This window comes from Bombina bombina, chromosome 5 (assembly GCF_027579735.1).
Source record: "Bombina bombina isolate aBomBom1 chromosome 5, aBomBom1.pri, whole genome shotgun sequence".
Classification (NCBI taxonomy): domain Eukaryota; kingdom Metazoa; phylum Chordata; class Amphibia; order Anura; family Bombinatoridae; genus Bombina; species Bombina bombina.
Genome location: NC_069503.1, coordinates 24775190 through 24791013, shown reverse-complemented (window position 1 = coordinate 24791013; position 15824 = coordinate 24775190). Strand labels below are relative to the sequence as shown.

At 40.0% G+C, this 15824-nt stretch overlaps 1 protein-coding gene across 4 annotated transcripts in view; it reads left to right on the top strand.

Annotated features, from left to right (window-relative positions):
- The window catches only part of LOC128659723 (oocyte zinc finger protein XlCOF6-like), a 139789-nt gene that overhangs the window by 1318 nt on the left and 122647 nt on the right, over positions 1–15824 (top strand). The gene's annotated exons all lie outside the window — the stretch shown is intronic.

Genomic DNA, 15824 nt, shown 5'->3' with positions numbered 1-15824 from the left:
CCTATCCCCTAGTCATAGGGAGGAACTTCCCTGACTTCATCTCACTGTTGCAGTCGTCAATGTCTAAACAGGAGGAACCTGTGGGTGATCAAGGAGGTACTGGTGTTCATGAGATTTTTCCATTCACTCACCCTTACTTGTATGTAGCTAACCCAAAAAGAGGTAAAACCAGATGGAATTTTAGGAAATTAAATGAGATCTCTAAGTTTTACACATATCCCATGCCCCGGGTTGACAAATTAGTACAGAGACTAGCAAAGGCCAGATTTCTCTCTGTTTTGGGCCTGACAAAAGGTTATTGGCAGATACCATTAACAGAGCAGGCCAGAGAGAAAACTACGTTTGTTACATCCCAATGGTCTATTTCAATATAGATTAATGCCTTTTGGTCTTCATGGGGCCCCAGCATACTTTCAAAGGTTGATGGACAAATTGCTTAGACCTCATGCCATGTATGCTGCTGCATATCTGGATGATGTGATTATTCATCGCTTAGACTGGGATTCCCATCTAAAAAAAGTGCAGGCGGTGTTGGACACATTTAGAAAGCCAACCCTTCTAAATGTACGGTCTGGCTGAGGCTAAACACCTGGGATATCAGGTTGGCAGAGGAATGGTAAAGCCCCAACTTAGCAAAATAGAAGCTATAGAGAACTGGCCAAGGCCACGGAGGAAGAAGCAAGTCAGAGCCTTTCTGAGTATTGTAGGCTACTACCGGAGGTTCATTCCCCATTTTGACACAAGGGCAGCTCCCCTCACTGACCTTCCTAAAGCAAGGAGCCCAGACACAGTAAGGTGGGACAACAAGGCTGAAGAATCGTTTGCTGATCTACGTGCAACACTTTGTAGAGAGCCTATTCTTGTGGCTTCTGACTTAAGTTAGGAATTCTTCCTCAAGACAGATGCGTCTGGGGCTGGTTTAGATGCTGTACTGTCTCAATATGTTGGTGATGAGGAACACCCTGTTCTTTATCTGAGAGCAGGAAACTGTTACCTTGAGAACAGTGCTATGCTACAATAGAAAAGGAGTGCTTAGCAATTAATTGGGCTTTGGAAACCCTCCGTTTGAACTTTTTTTTTTTCTTTTGTATTTTCTGTTGCTGCTGAAAATTAATTTTTTGTTTAAAGAGACTTTGTTTTACTTTTATTAATGAAAAGTTGCATACAAAACACAGTTGCCTGACCGTATTTGCAGTGGCCTTTATATATATATATATACAAAACACGGAAGGGAACTGCACTCTCATACCGGACCGGGTACACATCCTATGACCCTGCAACATGCTCAGCCCTGGGTGCCACTGGCACTCACAGGAAGCTGTGCTGTCTCCAGAGCCACAAGCAGTTAACCCCAGACAGGTCTGGGTGCAAGAACCATAGGGAAAATTACAAAACAAATTAATACAACACACAGAGAAAACCCAGCACTCACTTACAAGCTCTCAGCTAAGATTTAAAAGCAAAACTGGAAAGGTTAGTCACCACATCTGGCCAAATGGGACAAGCTCAGGTACCACTTCAAGGTCCTTTCCAATACCTGAGACCCTATAACAGCCACACAATGCAAGCTTTCAAATCCAAACAAACTGAAAACAAAAATAGGGTGCACAGGAATATGTAATCACCCTAGACATATACAAAACACGGAAGGGAACTGCACTCTCATACCGGACCGGGTACACATCCTATGACCCTGCAACATGCTCAGCCCTGGGTGCCACTGGCACTCACAGGAAGCTGTGCTGTCTCCAGAGCCACAAGCAGTTAACCCCAGACAGGTCTGGGTGCAAGAACCATAGGGAAAATTACAAAACAAATTAATACAACACACAGAGGAAACCCAGCACTCACTTACAAGCTCTCAGCTGTGTGTTGTATTAATTTGTTTTGTAATTTTCCCTATGGTTCTTGCACCCAGACCTGTCTGGGGTTAACTGCTTGTGGCTCTGGAGACAGCACAGCTTCCTGTGAGTGCCAGTGGCACCCAGGGCTGAGCATGTTGCAGGGTCATAGGATGTGTACCCGGTCCGGTATGAGAGTGCAGTTCCCTTCCGTGTTTTGTATATGTCTAGGGTGATTACATATTCCTGTGCACACTTTTTTTGTTTTCAGTTTGTTTGGATTTGAAAGCTTGCATTGTGTGGCTGTTATAGGGTCTCAGGTATTGGAAAGGACCTTGACGTGGTACCTGAGCTTGTCACATTTGGCCAGATGTGGTGACTAACCTTTCCAGTTTTGCTTTTAAATCTTAGCTGAGAGCTTGTAAGTGAGTGCTGGGTTTTCTCTGTGTGTTGTATTAATTTGTTTTGTAATTTTCCCTATGGTTCTTGCACCCAGACCTGTCTGGGGTTAGCTGCTTGTGGCTCTGGAGACAGCACAGCTTCCTGTGAGTGCCAGTGGCACCCAGGGCTGAGCATGTTGCAGGGTCATAGGATGTGTACCCGGTCCGGTATGAGAGTGCAGTTCCCTTCCGTGTTTTGTATATGTCTAGGGTGATTACATATTCCTGTGCACACTTTTTTTGTTTTCAGTTTGTTTGGATTTGAAAGCTTGCATTGTGTGGCTGTTATAGGGTCTCAGGTATTGGAAAGGACCTTGACGTGGTACCTGAGCTTGTCCCATTTGGCCAGATGCGGTGACTAACCTTTCCAGTTTTGCTTTTAAATCTTAGCTGAGAGCTTGTAAGTGAGTGCTGGGTTTTCTCTGTGTGTTGTATGTATGTATGTATATATATATATATATTTAGTATTCCAGTAAACGACTGCACTCTCTTGAGTTCTATAAAAAGTAACTTTTATTTAACACAAGTTTAAAAACAGGGAAGAAACATGACGTTTCAATGCCCTACTGGCATCTTTATCAAATGTCCCCAAGTTCAAGCTAGTAACACCACCGTGGTGATGTCCCAAAGGAAGTCATTTAAAATGCAAACTTTCAGATTATTTATAACCCTAATTGTATGAGCAATCAAGAGTTGCAGGTGAACAATTCAAGAGAGCGCTTCATGAGCATTCTCACACGTCCACCTCACTTCCTGGTAAAGCTTCTATCCGATTGGAGCATGTCATAAGTCCCAGGAGCCAATGTGTGATGAAAACGTAATTGAAACGAAGAACCACATGGCTAATTAGCATATTTAAACAACTTCATTATCTCCAGGCTCTTAGGCTTCACTCATTTACAAACTATGGCCTAGATTTAGAGTTCGGCGGTAAAAGGGCTGTTAACGCTCCGCAGGTTTTTTTCTGGCCGCACCATAAATTTAACTCTGGTATCGAGAGTTCAAACAAATGCTGCGTTAGGCTCCAAAAAAGGAGCGTAGAGCATTTTTACCGCAAATGCAACTCTCGATACCAGAGTTGCTTACGGACGCGGCCGGCCTCAAAAACGTGCTCGTGCACGATTCTCCCATAGGAAACAATGGGGCTGTTTGAGCTGAAAAAAAACCTAACACCTGCAAAAAAGCAGCGTTCAGCTCCTAACGCAGCCCCATTGTTTCCTATGGGGAAACACTTCCTACGTCTGCACCTAACACTCTAACATGTACCCCGAGTCTAAACACCCCTAACCTTACACTTATTAACCCCTAATCTGCCGCCCCCGCTATCGCTGACCCCTGCATTACACTTTTAACCCCTAATCTGCCGCTCCGTAAACCGCCGCCACCTACGTTATCCCTATGTACCCCTAATCTGCTGCCCTAACATCGCCGACCCCTATGTTATATTTATTAACCCCTAATCTGCCCCCCACAACGTCGCCGACACCTACCTACACTTATTAACCCCTAATCTGCCGAGCGGACCTGAGCGCTACTATAATAAATGTATTAACCCCTAATCCGCCTCACTAACCCTATCATAAATAGTATTAACCCCTAATCTGCCCTCCCTAACATCGCCGACACCTAACTTCAATTATTAACCCCTAATCTGCCGACCGGAGCTCACCGCTATTCTAATAAATGTATTAACCCCTAAAGCTAAGTCTAACCCTAACACTAACACCCCCCTAACTTAAATATAATTTACATCTAACGAAATAAATTAACTCTTATTAAATAACTTATTCGTATTTAAAGCTAAATACTTACCTGTAAAATAAATCATAATATAGCTACAATATAAATTACATTTATATTATAGCTATTTTAGGATTAATATTTATTTTACAGGCAACTTTGTAATTATTTTAACCAGGTACAATAGCTATTAAATAGTTAAGAACTATTTAATAGTTACCTAGTTAAAATAATTACAAATTGACCTGTAAAATAAATCCTAACCTAAGTTATAATTAAACCTAACACTACCCTATCAATAAAAATAATTAAATAAACTACCTACAATTACCTACAATTAACCTAACACTACACTATCAATAAATTAATTAAACACAATGCTACAAATAAATACAATTAAATAAACTATCTAAAGTACAAAAAATAAAAAAGAACTAAGTTACAGAAAATAAAAAAATATTTACAAACATAAGAAAAATATTACAACAATTTTAAACTAATTACACCTACTCTAAGCCCCCTAATAAAATAACAAAGACCCCCAAAATAAAAAATTCCCTACCCTATTCTAAAATACAAAAATTACAAGCTCTTTTACCTTACCAGCCCTGAACAGGGCCCTTTGCGGGGCATGCCCCAAGAATTTCAGCTCTTTTGCCTGTAAAAAAAAACATACAATACCCCCCCCCCAACATTACAACCCACCACCCACATACCCCTAATCTAACCCAAACCCCCCTTAAATAAACCTAACACTAAGCCCCTGAAGATCTTCCTACCTTGTCTTCACCTCACCAGGTATCACCGATCCGTCCTGGCTCCAAGATCTTCATCCAACCCAAGCGGGGGTTGGCGATCCATAATCCGGTGCTCCAAAGTCTTCCTCCTATCCGGCAAGAAGAGGACATCCGGACCGGCAAACATCTTCTCCAAGCGGCATCTTCTATGTTCTTCCATCCGATGACGACCGGCTCCATCTTGAAGACCTCCAGCGCGGATCCATCCTCTTCTTCCGACGACTAGACGACGAATGACGGTTCCTTTAAGGGACGTCATCCAAGATGGCGTCCCTCGAATTCCGATTGGCTGATAGGATTCTATCAGCCAATCGGAATTAAGGTAGGAATTTTCTGATTGGCTGATGGAATCAGCCAATCAGAATCAAGTTCAATCCGATTGGCCGATCCCATCAGCCAATCAGATTGAGCTCGCATTCTATTGGCTGATCGGAACAGCCAATAGAATGCGAGCTCAATCTGATTGGCTGATTGGATCAGCCAATCGGATTGAACTTGATTCTGATTGGCTGATTCCATCAGCCAATCAGAAAATTCCTACCTTAATTCCGATTGGCTGATAGAATCCTATCAGCCAATCGGAATTCGAGGGACGCCATCTTGGATGACGTCCCTTAAAGGAACCGTCATTCGTCGTCTAGTCGTCGGAAGAAGAGGATGGATCTGCGCTGGAGGTCTTCAAGATGGAGCCGGTCGTCATCGGATGGAAGAACATAGAAGATGCCGCTTGGAGAAGATGTTTGCCGGTCCGGATGTCCTCTTCTTGCCGGATAGGAGGAAGACTTTGGAGCACCGGATTATGGATCGCCAACCCCCGCTTGGGTTGGATGAAGATCTTGGAGCCAGGACGGATCGGTGATACCTGGTGAGGTGAAGACAAGGTAGGAAGATCTTCAGGGGCTTAGTGTTAGGTTTATTTAAGGGGGGTTTGGGTTAGATTAGGGGTATGTGGGGTGGTGGGTTGTAATGTTGGGGGGGGGTATTGTATGTTTTTTTTTACAGGCAAAAGAGCTGAAATTCTTGGGGCATGCCCCGCAAAGGGCCCTGTTCAGGGCTGGTAAGGTAAAAGAGCTTGTAATTTTTGTATTTTAGAATAGGGTAGGGAATTTTTTATTTTGGGGGTCTTTGTTATTTTATTAAGGGGCTTAGAGTAGGTGTAATTAGTTTAAAATTGTTGTAATATTTTTCTTATGTTTGTAAATATTTTTTTATTTTCTGTAACTTAGTTCTTTTTTATTTTTTGTACTTTAGATAGTTTATTTAATTGTATTTATTTGTAGCAATTGTGTTTATTTAATTTATTGATAGTGTAGTGTTAGGTTAATTGTAGGTAATTGTAGGTAGTTTATTTAATTATTTTATTGATAGGGTAGTGTTAGGTTTAATTATAACTTAGGTTAGGATTTATTTTACAGGTCAATTTGTAATTATTTTAACTAGGTAACTATTAAATAGTTCTTAACTATTTAATAGCTATTGTACCTGGTTAAAATAATTACAAAGTTGCCTGTAAAATAAATATTAATCCTAAAATAGCTATAATATAAATGTAATTTATATTGTAGCTATATTATGATTTATTTTACAGGTAAGTATTTAGCTTTAAATAGGAATAAGTTATTTAATAAGAGTTAATTTATTTCGTTAGATGTAAATTATATTTAAGTTAGGGGGGGTGTTAGTGTTAGGGTTAGACTTAGCTTTAGGTGTTAATACATTTATTAGAATAGCGGTGAGCTCCGGTCGGCAGATTAGGGGTTAATAATTGAAGTTAGGTGTCGGCGATGTTAGGGAGGGCAGATTAGGGGTTAATACTATTTATGATAGGGTTAGTGAGGCGGATTAGGGGTTAATACATTTATTATAGTAGCGCTCAGGTCCGCTCGGCAGATTAGGGGTTAATAAGTGTAGGTAGGTGTCGGCGACGTTGTGGGGGGCAGATTAGGGGTTAATAAATATAACATAGGGGTCGGCGATGTTAGGGGCAGCAGATTAGGGGTACATAGGGATAATGTAGGTGGCGGCGATTTGCGGTCGGAAGATTAGGGGTTAATTATTTTAAGTAGCTTGCGGCGACGTTGTGGGGGGCAAGTTAGGGGTTAATAAATATAATATAGGGGTCGGCGGGGTTAGGGGCAGCAGATTAGGGGTACATAAGTATAACGTAGGTGGCGGTCGGCAGATTAGGGGTTAAAAATTTTAATCGAGTGGCGGCGATGTGGGGGGGACCTCGGTTTAGGGGTACATAGGTAGTTTATGGGTGTTAGTGTACTTTAGGGTACAGTAGTTAAGAGCTTTATAAACCGGCGTAGCCAGAAAGCTCTTAACTCCTGCTATTTTCAGGCGGCTGGAATCTTGTCGTTAGAGCTCTAACGCTCACTGCAGAAACGACTCTAAATACCAGCGTTAGAAAGATCCCATTGAAAAGATAGGCTACGCAAATGGCGTAGGGGGATCTGCGGTATGGAAAAGTCGCGGCTGAAAAGTGAGCGTTAGACCCTTTAATCACTGACTCCAAATACCAGCGGGCGGCCAAAACTAGCGTTAGGAGCCTCTAACGCTGGTTTTGACGGCTACCGCCGAACTCTAAATCTAGGCCTATGATTTGTATCTAATTTACTAAGTTCTGCTCATTGTTCTGTTCTTTAATAAATCAGCAACATATAATAACACAGAAATGAATGAAGCTGGAGGTACTGTAGAATATGTAGAGGAATTTAACAAGACATTGTATTGTAAATTTATCCAGCATTTAATGTGTCAATGATGCATTTTACCTTCTTGAGTATATTAAATTGTTTACAAATTGCTCATTTGCCTCTATTTTTTCATATGAAATAGCTGTATTTGCCTGTTGAAGCCTCCAACTATAATGAAAAGTTTAGAAATGTAGTATTGGATGTAGAAGAGCTATGTAAACAATAGTGAGCAGCAGAAATCAACCTCTCTTTGCTGGTGGGAGAGAGGACCAGACTGTTTTGAAAGGATGTTGCAGCAGCAGCTTTGAATAAATTGGTTTATCTAGAAGCATAAATCCTTATTTTTTATATAACCCAGAAAAAAAAAAATAGCGTCCCTCTTTTGTTTTATTATGTCCCTCCTTTAACCTCTCCTACCCTCACTATTTAGTTACCCATGATGTGCCCGAAGCTTGGGAGCCACAGCATATTGGGGGCGGGGGGGTTGAGCTAACACCTTAAAGGGACAAGGTACACTAATATTTTATCTCCTTTATCGCATACCCAGTTATCCATTTTACCTACTGGAGTGTATTAAGTTGCTTACAAATAACTAATTTACCTTTATTTTCTCGTTTTAAAAAGCTATGATATGACGAACCAAGGTTATCCAACCCTGCGCGAGTCACTTATTTGGCACAGAAAGGGTTATCAGCCCCCTTTTACTGTCACCAATAGGTCACAATCTAGCCACACCAGGCCAGCTTGTGATGTAGTTCAGTGGGTGCAAGGGTTAACAACACTCTCTAGTCTGTACTAGACGTAAGAGAAATGCCCAAAACTCCCCTTTAATGCCACCCACACTAAACTAACTACAATATCTCAGCTGCCACCACTTAAAATGTATTAAAGGGAAAAATCCTAAGGAAAAACCCAGACTTACACATTAACTCTCTGAATACAATTTAGCAGAAAATAACCTAAATTATACAGTTCTAATATTCCAGTATCTTTCAGTAACGTGGTTCAATTATTAGACAAAGGCCAAACTTAATAAAACAATGATTTATTATGCCAAAAATATTATGCACAATGCATTATTAATAAAAAGTTGGTACAAATAAAATGATACACAAGCAAACTGTGTTTTAAAATAAAAAAGGAGAAAAACAGATTGAATACTTTCCTAGTTTCAAGATCTGTGCCAGGGGCTGGCATGAAGCGATGGGTCCTTACTCTGTAGAACAGCTCCCCTTGTAAGAATGACCAATTTCAGTGTTAAACCCAAGACCCTTATACCTCTTTTCCATAGATCAGGTTGCCTGACCACACCCTCCTGGGTTGGCTATGAAACCTCCTGTCTTTAAACATATATAGGCATTAGACTAATGTCCTTTTATTGACCTCATCAGGATATGGGGGAGAAGCACTGTGGTATCTCTGGAGCTTACAGATTGACTCAATGCATACACAATAACATTTGGAGGAAGGTAAATCAGCAACATATAATAACACAGAAATGAATGAAGCTGGAGGTACTGTAGAATATGTAGAGGAATTTAACAAGACATTGTATTGTAAATTTATCCAGCATTTAATGTGTCAATGATGCATTTTACCTTCTTGAGTATATTAAATTGTTTACAAATTGCTCATTTGCCTCTATTTTTTCATATGAAATAGCTGTATTTGCCTGTTGAAGCCTCCACCTATAATGAAAAGTTTAGAAATGTAGTATTGGATGTAGAAGAGCTATGTAAACAATAGTGAGCAGCAGAAATCAACCTCTCTTTGCTGGTGGGAGAGAGGACCAGACTGTTTTGAAAGGATGTTGCAGCAGCAGCTTTGAATAAAATTGGTTTATCTAGAAGCATAAATCCTTATTTTTATATAACCCAGAAAAAAAAAAAATAGCGTCCCTCTTTTGTTTTATTATGTCCCTCCCTTAACCTCTCCTACCCTCACTATTTAGTTACCCATGATGTGCCCAAAGCTTGGGAGCCACAGCATATTGGGGGCGGGGGGGTTGAGCTAACACCTTAAAGGAACAAGGTACACTAATATTTTATCTCCTTTATCGCATACCCAGTTATCCATTTTACCTACTGGAGTGTATTAAGTTGCTTACAAATAACTAATTTACCTTTATTTTCTCGTTTTAAAAAGCTATGATATGACGAACCAAGGTTATCCAACCCTGCGCGAGTCACTTATTTGGCACAGAAAGGGTTATCAGCCCCCTTTTACTGTCACCAATAGGTCACAATCTAGCCACACCAGGCCAGCTTGTGATGTAGTTCAGTGGGTGCAAGGGTTAACAACACTCCCTAGTCTGTACTAGACGTAAGAGAAATGCCCAAAACTCCCCTTTAATGCCACCCACACTAAACTAACTACAATATCTCAGCTGCCACCACTTAAAATGTATTAAAGGGAAAATCCTAAGGAAAAACCCAGACTTACACATTAACTCTCTGAATACAATTTAGCAGAAAATAACCTAAATTATACAGTTCTAATATTCCAGTCTCTTTCAGTAACTTGGTTCAATTATTAGACAAAGGCCAAACTTAATAAAACAATGATTTATTATGCCAAAAATATTATGCACAATGCATTATTAATAAAAAGTTGGTACAAATAAAATGATACACAAGCAAACTGTGTTTTAAAATAAAAAAGGAGAAAAACAGATTGAATACTTTCCTAGTTTCAAGATCTGTGCCAGGGGCTGGCATGAAGCGATGGGTCCTTACTCTGTAGAACAGCTCCCCTTGTAAGAATGACCAATTTCAGTGTTAAACCCAAGACCCTTATACCTCTTTTCCATAGATCAGGTTGCCTGACCACACCCTCCTGGGTGGGCTATGAAACCCCCTGTCTTTAAACACATATACGCATTAGACCAATGTCCTTTTATTGACCTCATCAGGATATGGGGGAGAAGCACTGTGGTATCTCTGGAGCTTACAGATTGACTCAATGCATACACAATAACATTTGGAGGAAGGTTTTTTTTAGAAACTATTTATGAGGGTTCTGGCACATCAAAGAAAACACAAACAAACCCAGTACACAGCTATTTTAAAAAACAAACAACTGTTCTTAGTTCACAAACTAAACAGAATTAACCCTTTAGCAGCTACATCCTGAGGTATTTGTGACACATGGTTTCCTCACCTATACTGAACATTTCTAATTAAACAAGAATATTTAGATATAATAACGGTCCCAGAGAGGTAGTAAAATGTTAATTTCCCAGTGTTCTCTCTAACTATTGGGCTTTGAGTAAAGAGTAATAATGAGGATAAGGAATACTTGTGTAAACAGTTAGACAGATGAGAAAATGAGGCCTGCTTTCCCTGCAAGCTTAACTTTTCTTTCATGTAATTGGCAAGAGTCCATGAGCTAGTGACGTATGGGATATACATTCCTACCAGGAGGGGCAAAGTTTCCCAAACCTCAAAATTCCTATAAATATACCCCTCACCACACCCACAATTCAGTTTTACAAACTTTGCCTCCTATGGAGGTGGTGAAGTAAGTTTGTGCTAGATTTCTATGTTGACATGCGCTTCTCAGCGTGCTGAAGCCCGGTTCCTCTCAGAGTGCAGTGAATGACAGAGGGATGTGAAGGGAGTATTAACTATTGAATGCAATGGTCATCCTAACGGGGATCTATTTCATAGGTTCTCTGTTTTCGGTCGTAGAGATTCTTCTCCTACCTCCCTTTTCAGATTGACGATATACTCTTATATACCATTACCTCTACTGATTCTCGTTTCAGTACTGGTTTGGCTATCTACTTTATGTAGATGAGTGTCTTTTGGTAAGTATGTTTTCTTTTATTTAAGACACTCTCAGCTATGGTTTGGCACTTTATATGTAAAGTTCTAAATATATGTTTTATACTTATATTTGCCATGATTCAGGTTAATCAGTATATTTCCTTCTTACAGACTGTCAGTTTCAGTTTGGGAAATGCATATGAAAAAAAAAAAAAAAAAAATTCTTAGCTGAAAATTTTTCAAATTGACTTTCTTTTCTAAATTGCGGGCTGTTAGGCTCGCGGGAGCGCAAAATGCTATAATTTATTGCGTAATTTTTTTGGCGCGAGAATTACATTTGTTGACATAATTTCATCATTTCCGGCGTCTTAGTTGGCGCCGAGAGTTTTCGCGTAGTTGCGTCATCTATGACGCTCGTGTTTGTTGCAGACGTTCTTTGCGGCAAAAAATATTTTGTCAGTTGTGGGCGTCATACTTGGCGCCAGATTTTTTACATTATTTAAGTCCTTATTTCATTTTGCTTCTGGTTTCCAGAGGCTTATTCTATTTGCATTTTTTCCCATTCCTGAAACTGTCATATAAGGAAATTGATAATTTTGCTTTACATGTTTGTTTTTTCTATTACATATTGCAAGATGTCTCAATCTGACCCTGTCTCAGAATCTACTTCTGGAATGCAGCTGCCTGATGTCGGTTCTACCAAAGCTAAGTGCATTTGTTGTAAACTTGTGGTAACTGTTCCTCCGGCTGTAGTTTGTGTTAGTTGTCATGATAAACTTTCAAACGCAGACAATATTTCCATTAGTAGTAATCCATTACCTGTTGTTGTTCCTTCAACAGCTAATGTTCAGGATATTCCTGTTAATGTGAGAGAATTTGTTTCTAATTCTATTCAGAAGGCTCTGTCTGTTATACCACCTTCTAATAAACGTAAAAGGTCTTTTAAAACTTCTCATAAATTCAATGAATTTTTAAATGACCGACAGCATTCTGATTTATCTATCTCTGATGAGGATCTATCTGGTTCAGAAGATTCTGCCTCAGATATTGACACTGACAAATCTTCATACTTATTTAAAATGGAGTATATTCGTTCCTTATTAAAAGAGGTGTTGATTGCATTAGATATGGAGGAGACTAGTCCTCTTGATATTAAAACCAGTAAACGTTTAAATTCGGTTTTTAAACCTCATGTAGTTATTCCAGAGGTTTTTCCGGTTCCTGATGCTATTTCAGATGTAATTTCTAGGGAATGGAATAGTTTGGGTACTTCATTTACTCCTTCTTCAAGGTTTAAGAAACTGTATCCTTTGCCGACTGATAGATTGGAGTTTTGGGAAAAGATCCCCAAAGCTGATGGGGCCATCTCTACTCTTGCAAAGCGTACTACTATTCCTACGGCAGATAGTACTTCTTTTAAAGATCCTTTAGATAGGAATCTTATCTAAGGAAGGCTTATTTATGTTCAGGTCATCTTCTTAGGCCTGCTATTTCTTTGGCTGATGTTGCTGCGGCTTCAACTTTTTGGTTGGAAACTTTAGCGCAACAAGTACCAGATCATAATGTGTATAGCATTGTTAAGCTAATTCAACATGCTAATAATTTCATTTGTTATGCCATTTTTGATATCATTAGAAGAGCTTTATGGCTTAAATCTTGGAATGCTGATATGACTTCTAAATCAACGTTGCTATCTCTTTCTTTCCAAGGTAATAAATTATTTGGTTCTCAGTTGGATTCTATTATTTCAACTGTCACTGGGGGGAAGGGAGCTTTTTTGCCTCAGGATAAAAAATCTAAGGGTAAATTTAGGGCTGCTAACCGTTTTCGTTCCTTTCGTCAGAATAAGGAACAGAAACCTGACCCTTCCCCTAAAGGAACGGTTTCCAATTGGAAGCCTTCTCCAGTCTGGAATAAATCCAAGCCATTTAAAAAATCAAAATCAGCCCCCAAGTCCACATGAAGGTACGGCCCTCATTCCAGCGCAGCTGGTAGGGGGCAGACTAAGTTTTTACAAGGATGTTTGGATCAATTCAATCCAAAATCATTGGATTCAGAACATTGTTTCTCAGGGGTACAGAATAGGTTTCAAAGTAAGACCGCCTGTGAGAAGTTTCTTTCTCTCACGCATTCCAGTAAACCTAGTAAAGGCTCAGGCTTTCCTGAAGTGTGTTTCAGACCTGGAGTTATCTGGGGTAATTGTGCCAGTACCCTTTCCGGAACGGGGTCTGGGGTTTTATTCAAATCTGTTCATTGTTCCAAAGAAAGAGAATCCTTTCAGACCAGTTCTGGATCTAAAAATTTTGAATCGTTATGTAAGAATACCAACATTCAAGATGGTGACTATAAGGACTATTCTGCCTTTTGTTCAGCAAGGGCATTATATGTCCACAATAGACTTACAGGATGCATATCTTCATTTTCCGATTCATCCAGATCACTATCAGTTTCTGAGATTTTCTTTTCTAGACAAGCATTACAAATTTGTTGCTCTTCCTTTTGGCCTAGCAACAGCTCCAAGGATCTTTTCAAAGATTCTCGTGCCCTACTCTCTGTAATCAGAGAGCGGGGTATTGCAGTGTTTCCTTATTTGGACGATATCTTGGTACTTGCTCAGTCTTTACATTCTGCAGAATCTCACACGATTCAACTAGTGTTGTTTCTTCAAAGACATGGTTGAAGGATCAATTTACCAAAAAGTTCCTTGATTCCTCAGACAAGGGTAACCTTTTTAGGATTCCAAATAGATTCAGTATCCATGACTTTGTCTCTAACAGACAAAAGACGTCTGAAATTGGTTTCAGCTTGTCGGAACCTTCAGTCTCAGTCATTCCCTTCAGTAGCTATGTGCATGGAGGTTTTAGATCTCATGACTGCAGCATCGGACGCGATCCCCTTTGCTCCTTTTCACATGAAACCTCTTCAGCTTTGTATGCTGAGCCAAAGGTGCAGGGATTATACAAAGATATCACAATTAATATCCTTAAATCCCAATATTCGATATCTCTGACTTGGTGGTTAGATCACCATTGTTTAATTCAAGGGGCCTCTTTTGTTCGTCCAACCTGGACTGTGATTACAACAGATGCAAGTCTTTCAGGTTGGGGAGCTGTCTGGGGATCTCTGACAGCGCAGGGGGTTTGGAAATCTCAAGAGGCGAGATTACCAATCAATATTTTGGAACTCCGTGTGATTCTCAGAGCTCTTCAGTTTTGGCCTCTTCTGAAGAGAGAACCATTTATTTGTTTTCAGACAGACAATGTCACAACCGTGGCGTATGTCAATCATCAAGGTGGGACTCACAGTCCTCAAGCTATGAAAGAAGTATCTCGGATACTTGCATGGCGGAATCCAGCTCCTGTCTAATCTCTGCGGTCCATATCCCAGGTATAGACAATTGGGAAGCGGATTATCTCAGTCGCCAGACTTTACATCCGGGAGAATGGTCTCTTCACCCAGATGTATTTTTTCAGATTGTTCAGATGTGGGTGCTTCCAGAAATAGATCTGATGGCTTCTCATCTAAACAGGAAACTTCCCAGGTATCTGTCCAGGTCCAGGGATCCTCAGGCGGAAGCAGTGGATGCGTTGTCACTTCCTTGGAGTTATCAACCTGCTTATGTCTTTCCGCCTCTAGTTCTTCTTCCAAGAGTGATTTCCAAAATCATAATGGAACGTTTATTTGTACTGCTGGTGGCTCCAGCATGGCCACACAGGTTTTGGTATGCGGATCTTGTTCGGATGTCCAGTTGCCAACCTTGGCCACTTCCGTTAAGGCCAGACCTTCTATCTCAAGGCCCATTTTTCTATCAGGATCTCAAATCATTAAATTTGAAGGTATGGAGATTGAACGCTTAGTGCTTAGTCATAGAGGTTTCTCTGACTCAGCGATTAATACTATGTTGCAGGCTTGCAAATCTGTGTCTAGAAAGATTTATTACCGAGTTTGGAAGACTTACATTTCATGGTGTTCTCATAAATTCTCTTGGCATTCTTTTAGAATTCCTAGAATTTTACAGTTTCTTCAGGATGGTTTGGATAAGGGTTTGTCTGCAAGTTCCTTGAAAGGACAAATCTCTGCTCTTTCTGTTCTGTTCCACAGAAAAATTGCTAATCAACCTGATATTCATTGTTTTGTACAGGCTTTGGTTCATATCAAGCCTGTCATTAAGTCAATCTCTCCTCCTTGGAGTCTTAATTTGGTTTTGAAGGCTTTACAGGCTCCTCCGTTTGAGCCTATGCATTCTCTGGACATTAAATTACTTTCTTGGAAGTATTGTTCCTTTTGGCCATCTCTTCTGCTAGAAGAGTTTCTGAATTATTTGCTCTTTCTTGTGAGTCTCCTTTTCTGATTTTTCATCAGGATAAGGCGGTTTTGCGGACTTCATTTAAATTTTTACCTAAAGTTGTGAATTCTATCAACATTAGTAGAGAAATTGTTGTACCTTCGTTGTGTCCTAATCTTAAGAATTCTTTGGAGAGATCTTTACATTCTTTGGATGTGGTAAGAGCTTTGAAATATTATTTTGAAGCTACTAAAG